Source organism: Eptatretus burgeri, chromosome 4 (genome assembly GCF_056783735.1).
Source record: "Eptatretus burgeri isolate ZD-2024b chromosome 4, Ebu_testis_v1, whole genome shotgun sequence".
Taxonomy (NCBI): domain Eukaryota; kingdom Metazoa; phylum Chordata; class Myxini; order Myxiniformes; family Myxinidae; genus Eptatretus; species Eptatretus burgeri.
The window spans coordinates 100,588,855-100,605,182 of NC_140964.1; the positions used below are offsets into that span (position 1 = coordinate 100,588,855).

General features: G+C 40.5%; 1 protein-coding gene and 1 pseudogene across 5 annotated transcripts in view; both read left to right on the forward strand.

Annotated features, from left to right (window-relative positions):
• Positions 1-16,328, forward strand: part of LOC147028756 (polyhomeotic-like protein 2) — a 288,124-nt gene that overhangs the window by 154,798 nt on the left and 116,998 nt on the right. The gene's annotated exons all lie outside the window — the stretch shown is intronic.
• LOC147028758 (uncharacterized) lies at positions 5,582-7,428 on the forward strand (annotated as a pseudogene).

Sequence of the window (16,328 nt, forward strand, 5' to 3'; positions counted from 1 at the left end):
CCGAGCATAAACAAAAGCCAGGGAAATGACACCAAAGGAGTGACGAATGCTTAGTCTCATAATGCGCTCGTTCACCGGTGTTACCTCAATTATCATTGGAGTCAGCTTATTGGACACAGCTACAGCAACTCATTTGGAATGATAACCATCAGAGCGACCAGACCAATAGTAGGTGTAACCACCCACCATGATCTCGCCGCAATCCGGTCTCCAAACATCAGAGAGTGTTGCAATACCGATGTACAAACGCTTGAGCTTAGATGATAACAGAGACAGGTTGTCATCCTCTCTTCGGGATAGGACATTCCAGGCACCCACCCGAAGGGACCGCCTCAGGTTAACCCAAGGAGACCACCGTCTGGTGGACGACACCTCAGCACCACTTCGACACACTCTTCCACAATCTGACCCGGGAATGTTACCCCGTGATTTCCCTCCTATCATCAAAGATTGGAGGTCCCGAAGGCTTTGCCCCAATCTCGTCATCCGGTGAGCTGCCCTGTGAAGGGAAGCTGCACAGGAGGTACTCCCATGGAGTGAGTTTTCATATTTCTTTGCGTTTTTGTGTTTTGCGCATTGAAGGGTTTTACGGTGGCCGGAGTGCAAATCCTGCCACCAACCTCCTAATAAGAAGTAACCCAACTGCAGGAGGACGTCCGCAGACACAGTTGGGTACTAGATATGGATGGCCTTTGGCTCACAAGGAGCTCCTCCGCCCTTTGACAGGTTTTGTTTTTAATCTTGCTGGGTGCCCATATCCATACACCCTCCTCACCAAAAAACCTGGTGGGGGAGACGATTTAGTTGCCGACAACCTCACCATGGAACAGGTTAGTACAGGTTGACATGATACCTGTACCAAGTCACAGATCTAATCTGGCCTGGCCTGACCTGACAAGATGATTTTGTCTATATACCATCTCGGTAGTCGGCTGTACTATCTAGGTTTGTGTAAATACACTCTGTGATGTTCGCACAATGACGAAATCGCTTAACGACACATTTCTCAGAACGTATCCCCGTCGCTAAGCGACGCATGACTGTATATATGTATGTATGTATACTATATATACATATATATATATATATTTATATATATATATATATATATATATATATATATATATATTTCTTTAAATCAATATTATCAATTTAAGAATTTACCTCAATAAAGTAATTCATTCATTATTATTATATCAAATGCAATGCAATCGGAACTTGTTTGCACGAAAACCAACCAAACTTAAATATAAGGTGACGATGGAGTCTAAAGACATTCTCACAAGATCTGATCGAACAATCAGCCAAATATCGCCTGTTTAACATGATGAAAAACCATCACAGCACATTCCACAAAATCATCCTTTACTGAATAAATTTTTGCAAATCTAAGTAACTGAGATGAAAAGACATTGTAATGCATTTCGATTAGTACAGTTCTACCTGGAAAGGTGTACAAGACTACTGGGAACCTGAAATCATCACCTTTATGATATTCACTTGCACTAAAGCTATTCTGTTCAACTCTAACCAACACATCCAGATATGCAGCAAATGTAAAATCATTACCATTCCTGTTGGCAATCAGGCTATCTGGATAAATCTTGTGAAGCTGCCTGCCAATTTTTTTATAGCTAACCACACATACATCATCTCTATAACGACATGTATGAGATAATATTTTAGCTAATCCTAATTTTTTCTTCTTCATTACTTTCTGCATGAATGAAAATTCACCGAAAATTAGAAAAATGTCTGCTCGTAGGGTGCTGCAATTCCCACCCATGAGAATACCCTTAACCTGTTGAAACATTTTCCCACAAAAAGACACAAAAGTATTCAATAAAGTAAAATAAAATTAACAGCATCATTAAACTTCTGCTTTTAGAAACAATGAAAAGTTGAGTATATCTTTTTAGAAAAGAATGCTCTATCAAATCTGACACATAAAAACGTATTAAAAGAGTTAAAAACCTTGTCATTTACTTTGAAGAGTGAATCCCTCACTAGTACTAAATCCAAATTTGTATATGAAGTTGAAAAGTCAAAAACTTCAACTGACTTGATGTTGAGGCACCTAATTCTATCTAAGAAATCTGAAGAAGAATTAATGCCCCAGAAAGTGTTAATACCACAATTCTTCTCAATTGATAAACAATATTTCCTGAATTGTTCCCTAATAACTTGTCAGCCTGAGTTAACTATAACCAAAAACTGTTTGGTGGAACACTGCCTGGCATCCTCTATAAACCTATAGTTGTTCTTATGAAGCTTAGGTATCCAGAAAAGACGAGGAATACAAAGATTTACCCCTTTACATTTAATACTGAAATTAACTTAAACTTCCTGATGCCCAGAGATAATATCTTGGAGTGAACTTTTGACAAGGAACATACGTGCTATTTCTTATACTAGTGAAAGTATCCATATCAATGCCTAACTCTCTTAATATAACTTCCACATAAAACTTTTTACAAACCAAAACAAAATTATTAGCAGCTTTATCCGCTGGACCTGTTACGTAGCTATCATGGAGATCCCGAATGTCTTTACGAACACGTGGCTTGTTCAACACTGGTTTCGACCTATCCAGTGAAAGCAAACCCCAACTACTAAAAAACTTAATCCTATTTCCAGGACTTCCACAACTCTGTTAAACCATGCATTGAAACTGTTCACAGATAACTTAAATTTGGTGCACATTTTGTTAACAAAATTATAGACAGAATCCACAATTGAAGACCGAATGCTGCTTCAAGGTTGAGTTAATGATTCCCTCTATTGAGCTCCCATTTTCATCAGATCCCTAATTTCACTATTACTAATTACATTCAAATCCCCAGAAATTATGCTTCCACAAGGACCATATAAAAAAGGGGAAGATGAACATGCACAGTCAGTTTCCAAAATATATTAAATGTTCAAAGATATTTTGCCCAATAACAAAACCCAAACATATTATTTATCAACATTCTTGATGGTGATGAATGTTCTAAGAAAAGGTGTTTTAATAAACTACAAACCCAACAAATATTTATTGGTAGCCTTTTAAAATTCATTTTAAAATTTGAACGAAATTTTATTTTAAACACAATATAATAAATATATAATCAGCAAGAGATTTCACCAATATTTTATTTTAAAGACAAAAAGTATCTATAAATCAGTAAGAGATTTCACCAAGAAGATTTTATTTTAAAGACAAAAGTATATACTGTATATAAATAGGTCCTTAAATATCATCTTTTTTTGTTATATAAATATGGTGAATATAACATTGCGATGTTTGCAATAAGGACTACAAATATTACAACAAACACAATCATGCAAAAACACAATATATTTCAACTAATCCAACCAGTGGAGCAAGAAAAACAATATTGTGATATATGCTCAAAGGACTTGTTAAAATGTTGTTATAAGAGACATCTTCAATCATGCAAACACCAAAAAAAACCTGCGAAGATACAGCCGGGTTTGTTATTGATAAAACTGATGGGGCATTTCAGGATCATTTGGACAATTCCATTGTCCAAATCATAGAGGAGTCGCAAATGGACGTTTGGGGAAGACTGCCCAGCTGAGGTTGTCATACATGGACCATGTCTGTTTAATTCTATCACACCTTGAAGCCGTAAAGACAAACAACTTTCTTTTGTATGCTGCATCCATCAGTCGCATGACGTCTCTCGTCTTCAGTTTCGGTGGACAGAACTATGCAAGGTACCCTCAAAATGTCAACTTTTCCTCAGTTTCGCACATAAAAAACCCCCTGACTGATAAGATCTCTGCAGTTGCCCAATAAGCAGTAATATTAACAAATTATATATCAAATGAAAGATTATCACATGCAGATTTTCAAAATAGTCATCTGTCAAATTTAATAGTGTTATATTTGTCCCAAGAAGTGATGAAGAGGAGTACGTCGCCTTTCCTTTTGACAACTCAGATATCTGAAATAATAACATATATTCATGCTCATTTTACCTGACACAAATAAATATTTCGATGATATCACAAATTTTACTACCTTTCTAGTGATACCAAAATTGTCCCACACCATCTAAAGATGTACCAGGTATTACGTCTTAAACATAAGTTTATCACTCTTGCAATACCCAACATGTAGTCACCAGTAAGACGAAAGACTGAGAAAATACGCCTTACTTCACATAAAGAATATAAATTATAAGTTTATTTAAGAAAAACAATTGAAACTTATTATGTCAGGTCCACAAAATGTCATTGTGCATGGATTACGCATAATATTCATTATCGCTGTCATCCTCACTCTCCAATGCCTGCTCTTTCTCATCAAATGCATCCATATCTGAATCCTCATCAGAGTCAGTGTCGTCAGGTGTGACTTCAGCAATGTCAGCCAGTTGCCGTGGGAAGACATCTCCTTCATACCATAGACTCCATGGAGGATCAAGGTTACCATCCTTTTCCTCCCAACCATGTCCCTGACTGGCCTTCGGAATCTGTGGTTGTGGAATATGCACGGTCTTCCAAATCTGTACTTGGTGGTTTACTCTCCGAATGTGCTGGGTAAGAGCTCGCTTACAAGGTGGTAAGTTAGCCATATCTACATTCCAGTCATTAACCATCCTATAACAGAGTATAAAACTGTACAAGAATGCTTGCATGCTGCTGAAGAGGCCACCAGAGAAGTTGGACAATCTTATGTCATTACTACATTTGACTTGGGAGTTTGCATGAAGGCCTACCCATTAGAGTGGAACTCACCAGACAAGTCTGAGAGCCACAAAATTCTAATTGGCACATCCCACCTCGTATGCTGTTATATGAAGATGATTGCCAAAAAGATGGCTGGGTCTGGGTTAGCAGATGGTCTCCTAGAAGCAGGACTAATCAGTGGAGGATCTTTGGGTGGTGTGATGTCCGGGAAGCACTACGACAGAGCCCCACATTGTCACAAGATTATGTTGGAATGTCTTGAAAGATTGCTCATAGAGGAGTACCTCAAAGATAAAAGCACTGATGATCTGTTCTCGTCTTTCTCTGATGAATCATCAGATAAGCTACGTGCCCACGTAGATTCCCACAGCCAAGATACTTTGAATGCTGTCTTGATGGACAATTCCATTGTCCAAATCATAGAGGAGTCGCAAATGGACGTTTGGGGAAGACTGCCCAGCTGAGGTTGTCATACATGGACCATGTCTGTTTAATTCTATCACACCTTGAAGCCGTAAAGACAAACAACTTTCTTTTGTATGCTGCATCCATCAGTCGCATGACGTCTCTCTTCTTCGGTTTTGGTGGACAGAACTATGCAAGGTATCTGACATATTTCTCTGTGTTCATAGACAACTCACACCCAGGGGCAGTATCACTGATCAAGAGAGGAGCTATCAGTGTGCATGCTCCTTTATTCCTGGCAATCGTTGTGCAGTGGATAAAACCATGGAGGAGACCTTCATGAGGCACGCTGTCACATGGTGGTGCTGGAACCAGTGCAGCAGGTACATCTGGACTACTCACCAACTACCAGGCCGACCAGAGATGGGTTAGGACAACACATGCAAGGTCTCTTTATGTTGATGCTGCACTTGGAATGGCTCACATGTTGGACAGTGGAGAGGGAACAAAGCATCGTGATACACGTCTGACAGAGGTCACAAAAGAAGAGAAGTTGGTGAAAAGGGCCAAAGATGCCATAGGAAGTTTTCTTAATCCTTTCAATACGGAGACAAATGATCAATTGTTGATACTCCCATCAGGAAGTGCTGCATCTGATGCTGTTTCAGACGATGTTCTAAAGGCTGAAGCTGTTGGTGAAAAAGCACGGGATGAATTTATTGAAGCTCGACTGAAGAATAGTAAAGATTTCTTTGAGCCTGTGAAGAGACTGAACCTCAAAACTCTGAGTGACATGAACAAGGTATCCAAGATGAAGACAACCAAGAATATGGTCATACAGTACAAGCAACAGGGTAATGTAGCCTTTCAACTCTTTGTAAAGTCACAAAACCAGGGCTTACAAGTCGATATGAAAGAACTGTTGATATATCCATTAACTCCCGTACCATACAGCATCGCTACAGCTGATGGATATCTTGCTAAGACTGACAAAGCAAAGGCATTTCAAAACCTGATCAAGGATTGTAATGATGCTGATGTACTACCAACCAATGAAACATTGACTCTGTATGATGGCAATGCTTGCTTCTATTACCTGAAAGAAATACCAAGTAATTTTAGTCAGATCTCTTACAAAGTGTGTTTGACATCATTGGAAAAACAGGAGATGTGTTATTTAGCACTGATCAATATTTGCCTGATTCAGTGAAGTCGATGGAGAGGCAACGGTTGTGGAGAAAAGCTTTTACTTACAGGTGAAGCCACGAAGAGACCACCTGGTTGGAAATTGTTCCTGTCAAATGATGAGAACAAGATACAGCTCATCAAACTTCTGCTTAGGCTCTGGAGTGGTGATAACTATGCATCAAGGTTCCATGGAAGGCGAGTGATCTTTGTATGTGAAGGCATCGAATATTTGCTCACATCTGCTGATGGCCAAACAACAATTAGAGAGGAGCTACCACTGCTGAAATCAACCCAGGAAGAAACTGACTCTCGTATGATACTGTATGTTCAGTATGCTAGACTCAGAAACGATCAATTTGTCCGAGTGAAAAGTCCAGACTCAGATGTATTTTTCATCCTATTATACTATGCTGCCTCTGTTCATGGTACAACTGTCCTGTTTGACACAGGCAAAGGCAACAAGCAGAGGATGGTAAATGTCAGTGAACTAGCTACAGACTTTGGCCAGGAAAAGAGCACAGCTCTCATGGCACTCCATGCTTATAGTGGCTGTGACACCACTAATGCCTTCCGAGGAATTGGCAAACTTAAACCTGTGAAAACTCTTCTGCGCTTTCCAAAATATATCTCTACTCTGGAGAAACTGGGCGATGCTTGGGATATTCCTGATGAGCTCATTGATGAGTTGGACACCTTCAGTGTGCCATGTACGGTAGAGCGTCAAAGGTGTCAAAAGTTGATGATCTGCGACTCATTCGTATAAACGAGCTCTGTGCCAGGCAAAGTCGTCTTGTGCCTTCAGGGAATGTTGATATGGCTAACTTACCACCTTGTAAGCGAGCTCTTACCCAGCACATTCGGAGAGTAAACCACCAAGTACGGATTTGGAAGACCGTGCATATTCCACAACCACAGATTCCGAAGGCCAGTCAGGGACATGGTTGGGAGGAAAAGGATGGTAACCTTTATCCTCTATGGTATGAAGGAGATGTCCTCCCATGGCAACTGGCTGACATTGCTGAAGTCACACCTGACGACATTGACTCTGATGAGGATTCAGATATGGATGCATTTGATGATATAGAGCAGGCATTGGAGAGTGATGATGACAGCAATAATGAATATTATGCGTAATCCATGCACAATGACACAATAAGTTTCAATTGTTTTTCTTCAATAAACTTGTAATATATATTTTTTATGTGAAGTAAGGAATATTTTCTCAGTCTTACGTCTTACTTGTGACTACATGTTGGGTGCTGCAACAGTGCTGTACTTATGTTTAAGACGTAATACCTGGTACATCTTTAGTTGTTGTGGGACAATTTTGGTATCAATAGAAAGGTCGTAAAATTTGTGATATCTTAGAAATATTTATTTGTTTGTGTCAGGTAAAATGAGCATGAATATACATTATTATTTCAGATATCTTAGTTGAATCTGAGTTGTCAAAAGGAAAGGCGAGGTACTACTCTTCATCACTTCTTGGGACAAACATAACCCTATTAAATTTGACAGATGACTCTATTTTGAAAATCTGCATGTGATAATCTTTCATTTGATATATAATTTGTTCATATTAATGCTTATTGGGCACCTGCAGAGATCTTATCAGTCAGGGGATTTTTTATGTGCGAAACTGAGGAAAAGTTGACATTTTGAGGGAACCGTCAGATATGGTTGGAAAATGGATAGTGAGTCCCAGTTTATTCACTGTTACCAGTTGAATTCATGCTCAAGGGACCCTAAAGCTTCAGAAAAATATGGTGTCGAAGGGTTGTGGGGGGGGGGGTGCACGTGGACCATATCTGGCCCATGGCCTATATACATATATAAATATATTCTGTATGTATATATATATATATATATATATATATATATATATATATATATATATATATATATATATATATATATATATATATACACACATACATACAGAATATATTTATATATGTATACAGTGGGGAGAACAAGTATTTGATACACTGCCGATTTTGCAGGTTTTCCCACTTACAATGCACGTAGTGGTCTGTAATTTTTATCATAGGTACACTTCAACTGTGAAAGGCGGAATCTAAAACAAAAATCCTGAAAATCACATTGCATGAAAAATAATTAATTTGCATTTTATTGCATGAAATAAGTATTTGATACATCAGAAAAACAGAACTTAATATTTGGTACAGAAACCTTTGTTTGCAATTACAGAGATCAGACGTTTCCTGTAGTTCTTAACCAGGTTTGCACAGACTGCAGCAGGGATTTTGGCCCACTCCTCCATGCAGAACATCTCCAGATCCTTCAGGTTTCGGGGCTGTCGCTGGGCAACACAGACTTTCAGCTCCTTCCAAAGATTTTCTATTGGGTTCAGATCTGGTGACTGGCTAGGCCACTCCAGGACCTTGAGATGCTTCTTACGGAGCCACTCCTTAGTTGCCCTGGCTGTGTGTTTCGGGTCGTTGTCATGCTGGAAGACCCAGCCACGCCCCATCTTCAATGCTCTTGTTGAGGGAAGGAGGTTGTTGGCCAAGATCTCGCGATACATGGCCCCATCCATCCTCCCCTCAATACGGTGCAGTCGTCCTGTCCCTTTGCAGAAAAGCATCCCCAAAGAATGATGTTTCCACCTCCATGCTTCATGCTTGGGATGGTGTTCTTGGGGTTGTACTCATCCTTCTTCTTCCTCCAAACACAGTGAGTGGAGTTTAAACCAAAAAGCTCTATCTTGGTCTCATCAGACCACATGACCTTCTCCCATTCCTCCTCTGGATCATCCAGATGGTCATTGGCAAACTTCAGATGGGCCTGGACATGCGCTGGCTTGAGCAGAGGGACCTTGTGTGTGCTGCAGGATTTTAATCCATGACGGCGTAGTGTGTTACTTCTGGTTTTCTTTGATACTGTGGTCCCAGCTCTATTCAGGTCATTGTCCAGGTCCTGCCGTGTAGTTCTTGGCTGATCCCTCACCTTTCTCATGATCATTGAGGCTCCACGAGGTGAGATCTTACATGGAGCCCCAGACCGAGGGAGATTGACTGTTATCTTGAACTTCTTCCATTTTCTAATAATTGCGCCAACAGTTGTTGCCTTCTCACCAAGCTGCTTGTCTATTATCCTGTAGCCCATCCCAGCCTTGTGCAAGTCTACAGTTTTGTCCCTGATGGCCTTAGACAGCTCTCTGGTCTTGCCCATTGTGGAGAGGTTGGAGTCTGATTGATTGAGTGTGGACAGCTGTCTTTTATGCAGATAACGAGTTCAAACAGGTGCAGTCAATACAGGTAATGTAATACAGTCAATACAGGTAATGGTGAGTCCCTCTCCCGCGACCGTCAGCGTGGTCGCGTCCGGCCCCGACCTCTCTCGCGGCCGGCGAACCCTCTCCGGCACTCCCCGTCCGGACGCACAGGTCCACCTCGCAACGGGCGCCGCCGCGTCTCCCGTCCATGCCTTCATGACAGGGCCGCTCGCCAAGGCGCGGGCACAGGACTTCTTCCTGAAGACCAACTCTCCACAAAAACCAACCGAACCACCAGCCAAGATGAAGAGGAAGAAAAAACGCCCCTTGCGCCCGCCTGTGTCAGTCTTTTATCGCCCGGGGCTCCGCCCTTCGCCCCGCCCCGGTCTCGGCTCCACCTTACTTCGAGAGGGTTCCCGAAAAAGGGCGTTCCCTCACGCTTTCCCTCCACCCCGCTCCGTCCGGGGGCCGAGGGAGTCAGTTTTTGGCTCGGAACCAGAGAATTATTCCCTCAAAAAGAGGCCCCACCTTTACATGACCTCTGACCTTTGACCTGCATCGCTCTTCCTCCACTCCAAAGCGCGGGGAAGTCAGACGGGAAAAACAGGCGGGAAAAGCCCATCGAGCATCCTTGTTTGTTTTTGTTTGTTCCTCCGCGGAGATCGTAACCGCACGGAGCCTGTTGAATGGCGAGTGGCGAAGATGTGGTAGCGTAGATGGTGGAGGTGGCGTGGTTGCAGTGTGATTGGCGCTGTGATGGGGATGGCGTGGTTGTTGAAATGTTGTGTGTTTGAAATAAAAGATAGAAAAAGAAAATCGCCCAACTCAAAGGATCGCAGCCCGAATGGATCACATAAATTCCCTCTGTACAACGGGTTTGGGCTAACTACACATGCACCTATCAAGATATCTCACCTACGGGCCCTTTATGGTGTAATGCGAATTTCCACAGCCGTAACAGTATATTAGGGTGTTCCAAAAAAATGAAAGTTTGATTTTTGCTGCTCCCTGATTTTGCCTTTGTTCCAATACCCCATAAGAACTTGTAGGTCAAAAATGAACAAAATTCCATGATATTGTGGGGTTCCTCAAGTTGGCACAATTTTGGTTCATATTTACAAAATACACGTAATTTGCACAATGTAATAATACTATTATAAAAAATGCTTGATCTTTTAAACATGAAATAATCAAAATACAGTGACAATGTCTTTACAGAAATATATCATGCCAATAGTTCAATGTTCAGTTAATTCAAATGTCACTTATATTGTTAAAGTGGCCTTAGTAGGCTTTGGAATGGCCTTTCGGTGGGCACTGGGCAGCCACAACCTGAAGCAGGTATTGAACCTACTCCTCATCATGGGTCAAACTGCCATTATATGCTGTCATGAGTGCTATGCCACGCTCAGCAGTGTCATTCACCACTTTGAGTCTTTGAACAGCCTCTTTAAACTTCACATAGACTGGATCTTCTGGCCACAATAGTGGTTGCTTCATCAGGAAGTTGTGTGCCTCCTCTTGCCCATCAATTAGCAGCAAATCGAAGATTTTTAGAGAACGTTGCATTGTGCACATTTGACGGCAAGTTGTCAGTTACAGTTTGGCAAATTTCAACAATATTGTGCCAACTTGAGGAATCCCTAAACATCCTCCAAACTGCTTCATATTTGGTGTGTATGTTGCTACTGCCAAATGGAACAAAGGCACACCCAGGGAGCATGAATATTCATACTTTTATTTTTTACCCCCTATTATGAAGCACCCTAGTGTGTATGTATTTATATATATATATATATATATATATATATATATATATATATATATATATATATATATATATATATATATATATATATATATATATACACACACACACATATTGTTACGGCTGTGGAAATTCGCAATACACCATAAAGATCCTTAGATCAGTTATGACGATAAGTATCTGTGTAGTTAGATTTCCCCACCGTTGTTTAAAGGGAATTTCCATGTTCACAGGGCTGTGATCCTTTGAATTTGCCGTTTTTCTTTTCTCTAACATTATTTTGGACCAATCATCCCCCAACAAACAAATTGCCACCACCAACATCATTCCCAAACAACTACAACTCAAACACCACCACCTTCGCCTCTTTACCTCCACAACTCCACCCCACAAACATCGCTTCACCGCCATCCCCAAACGACGCCCGCCAGCAACCAAATCACCACCACCAACACCCTTCCCAAACCACTGCAGCAAACTCCCACCACCTTCGCCTTTCTACCAAATGTCGTGCCATGGGTTGTGAATGGGTTCCTTTCGCCTCGAAAAGCGGATCGGGAATGATTCACTCCCACTTTTCTTCCACCCAATGGCTGAGCATCGGGTGGTGTGGCCACGCCTCCGAACCCGCTGTGATCCAGAAATTTGCATATACGCTCCTCCCTCAGCCTATATAAGCGCGAGCACAACGCAGCTCGCGGCAGTCAAGTCTGGAGTCGGTGGAGTGGCAGTCTGGAGAGTTGGGAGACGGGGCAGTCAAGCAGTGTGTTGGTCGCGGCAGTCTGGAGAGTCGGGAGACAGAGCAGTCAAGTCGAGTGCAGTGTCGGCGGGGCAGTCAAGTCGAGTGCAGTATCGGCGGGGCAGTCAAGTCGGGAGATGGAGCTCGAAGCAGACGGGAAAGGCAGACGGGGGCCGAACGCCGGAGAGAGCTCACCGGCCACGCCAGGGGCACGAAGCCAGGCACAGCTACACTGACATTGCGGCTTGCCCACCATCGCGCCACGAGGGTGCGGGTAAGACCCTTCGGTCTCGTGGACCTGGCACTCATCAAGGTTCCACGCACATTTGGTCCACGAACCTGTCTGCCACCCTGGCCTTTGAGAGTGGCTTTTTCCTTTGCTTTTGTGTAAATGCATGTGGTGGCGCCGTCTTATAAGTAGAATTGTCTAAGTGTGCGTGTGAAATAAAGTATTCGGTTGTAACTCTGCCTTTGCTTGCTTTCACTGTACTAGTGCATGCCCGTAGGTGCGTGCCCGTAGGTGCAAACAAAACAAAACAAAAAACTTTCAAACCACATGCCAGAAACAACTACACAGGCCATTCCTTCGCTCTCACTTGCCCGTACGTGCGTGGCCGTACATGCAAAAAAAAAACTTTCAAACCGCGTGCCAGAAACAACAACCACACAGGCTGTTCCTTCGCTCTCGTAAACGACGACTGAATTGGGGCATTGTGTTTAAGAAAATACAGAAATCGAGAAAGAAAGAATACAGTAAGTTGATAAATCAAGAAAAAAATTGAGAAAGAATACAGTAATCATCACTGACTGGATTGGGGTATTGGGTTTAAGAAAATCGAGAAAGTACAGAAATCGAGAGAGAAATACAGTATACAGAAGAATACAGTAATCGTCACTATCCGGAAGTGAAGTCCTCACTGTCCGGAAGTTCACATATGGCAGTTACGATTATTCGCAATTTAGTTTTAATGGCCAATTATTCAATTAGCGCCAACGTATTTTGCCTTTTATCGCAAGGAAAAACACAAAGAGAAGAGGAAAGAGGAGAAAAAAAAAAAACGTGAAAAAAATAATTTACTTCATGCTTCAGAGCATACCAGCACTCTGATGTTACCGAAATTTATGCACCGTCTAATATGAAAACGATCATAACTTGGGGCATTGTGTTTATCGATAAATGCGCATAAATCGAGAAATTATTAGAATACACGAAGTCATCACTCTCCGGAAGTCCATACGTTGTAACCCGTAATGGGGAACGCGGCTGAGCTTCCCTTCCCCATCGGCCACGCCCACGCAACAACGTGTATTGTCATTGGTTTGGTAAATAAATGGCCATAACTTGGGAAGCACTTGTCCGATTAATATCAAACCTTGAAAAGGCACATCCTCAGGTCCCCAGCAATATATCTGGCAAGTTTAAATTAGATTGGACCAGCGGTTGTCGAGAAACAGCAGTCACAGACAGACACACACACACACAGACAGACAGACAGACAGACAGACAGACAGACACACACACACAGATTGCTGGAATTATAGATAGATACGTGCCTGAATTACTGTATGGCTGTAAAATACGTGCTTGTCTGAGTGTGCAATAAATCTGCTTGTTGAACTGTTCCCCGTTTCGTTGCGTCCTTTCCCTTGTTTGAAAGTTCCATCTTGCATCACGGAAGGAATTGGTAGAGGGGTGTAAGCACCCGGTAAATAATCACGTCCGTCGGGGCCGGCGATAACACCGCTCGGTTATCACTGAAGCACGGAACGGACCGCTTAAGCGGTTCGTGTCCTAGGCCGGCCAGCGGCGAGGTACGATCGCCCGGTTAACTACCCGCGCAGGTACTTAGGTTGGTCGAGTTTGGCGAACAACCCTATCCTGCGCGGGTGGCCGATTGGCACGATTGTGGCGGGGTCGAAAGACCCACCCGTGACTAGCTCCTGGTGGTAGTTCCAAGGAGGGTCACGACTGAATTGTCCATTCCGGTGGGCGACGCGGTCGTGATTTGAGTTCCGTGACCGATCGCACGTCGGGCGGACCGAAATTCGAAACAATATATATATATATATATATATATATATATATATATATATATATATATATATATATATATATATATATATGCATATATATATATATACGTATATACATATATATATATATATATATATATATATATATACGTATATGCATATATATATATACGTATATACATATATATATATATATATATATATATATATATATATATATACGTATATGCATATATATATATACGTATATACATATATATATATATATATATATATATATATACGTATATACATATATATATACGTATATACATATATATATATATGTATATACGTATATACATATATATATATATGTATATACGTATATACATATATATGTATATATACATATATATGTATATATATATATATATATATATATATATATATATATATATATATATATATATATTTATATATCTCCTTCTTTCGGCTGCTCCCGTTAGGGGTCGCCCCAGCGGATCATCCGTGATGATCCGCATAATGATTTGGCACAGGTTTTACGCCGGATGCCTTTCCTGACGCAACCATGGTCGCCTCTTACGACAAAGTAATATGGTACACCTATTCTAAACCGTGGCATGTTGTATGTATATATATATATATATATATATATATATATATATATATATATATATATATATATATATATATATATATATATATATATATATATATATATATATATATATATATATATATATATATATATATATATATTGGAGAATGGAATTAGTACTTTGCCATATGGATACAAGTGTTAATGCAGAATTTATAATTCAAGTTTTTCCTTTATAAATGAGCTATTACACGTTGAAGATTTTAATGAATTTGCTTGTGAGGAACTTGGCCCAGAAGACAGCTATGATACTGACAGCTTATGTTTAAATGTCAGATATGAAAGTAGATTATAGATGATGAAGATGCTGATAATAATGAATACCCTGATGATATAAATAATAACGATGAAGATGATGAAGCATAGAAATAAGCAGATTCAAAAATATAATTTATTAGAGGATTGAATTAAATACCCTGATGATATAAATAATGACAATGAAGATGGTGAAGCATAGAAATATGCAGATTCAAAGATATGATTTATTGGAGGATTAATTTATTTTAAAAGAAAACATGCAAAATCTTAGTGTTACACAAGATCCTGAAACTTTATGTTTTGAGGAACTCGAAGGAGATTGTTGAGTCAAATAAATTTGTGAGTTGTCCAATGTGCTCATGGATGGGATTAAACACAGAGTTAGAAAATTTTAAAGTGTATATTCTGTGATTGTATTCTCATTACTAACCTCAAAAAATATATACATCCATCCATCCATTGGGACCATACTCTGTGCAGAGAGATGGTGCTGCCATCCTTGGCTATTGGGCACAATCCCGGACAGGTCACCACTCCGACACAGGATACCAGCAAGCTGGCACTCATTTTGCCGACCTCGGAAGGATGACGAGTAGTCAACCCCACCTGGTATTAATTCAACAGCTAAGTGGGATTTGAACTCAGGATCTGAGGGAAAAAAAATGTAAAGCAACATAATTATTTCAAAATTACACCCAAAATGAATTGCTTCACAGGATTGATAAAATAAATGAATATATAGTATGAGGGTGATAATACACCTTTCCTAGCAATGGAAGAGATTGATACAATTGGGTTGATGTTCCACAGATGAATGATGTTTGTGTGTGTGTATATATATATATATATATATATATATATATATATATATATATATATATATATATATATATATATATATATATATATATATATATATATATATATATATATATATATATACACAGGAGACGCCGCTTTATAAATCCACCATGGGACCACGCCGTTTGGATTTATTAACCGGCTGGATTTATTAAGCGGAGAACCTATTTTCAGCCACCTACTCGATAGATAAGACAAAAAGCGAATGTCGTTAAACACTGCTTTATGCTACAAAAACATTGATTTATCAAACGGAAATCAGGATGGGCAAAACCTGAAAGCTGCAGTCCCCTGTCCAATTTGGCGAGTGCAGTCCGCATCTCTGCCGCTGTTGGCGAATTTGGCGAAGCTGGTGTCGAAAGTAGGCCTTCAGCGTCCTAATTATTCCCATGTCGTATGGTTGGAGCACCGGTGTTGTGTTCGGCGGAGGAACTTGACGGTGATGCTCTTCAGTCCATCGACTTGAGTGTGTGCC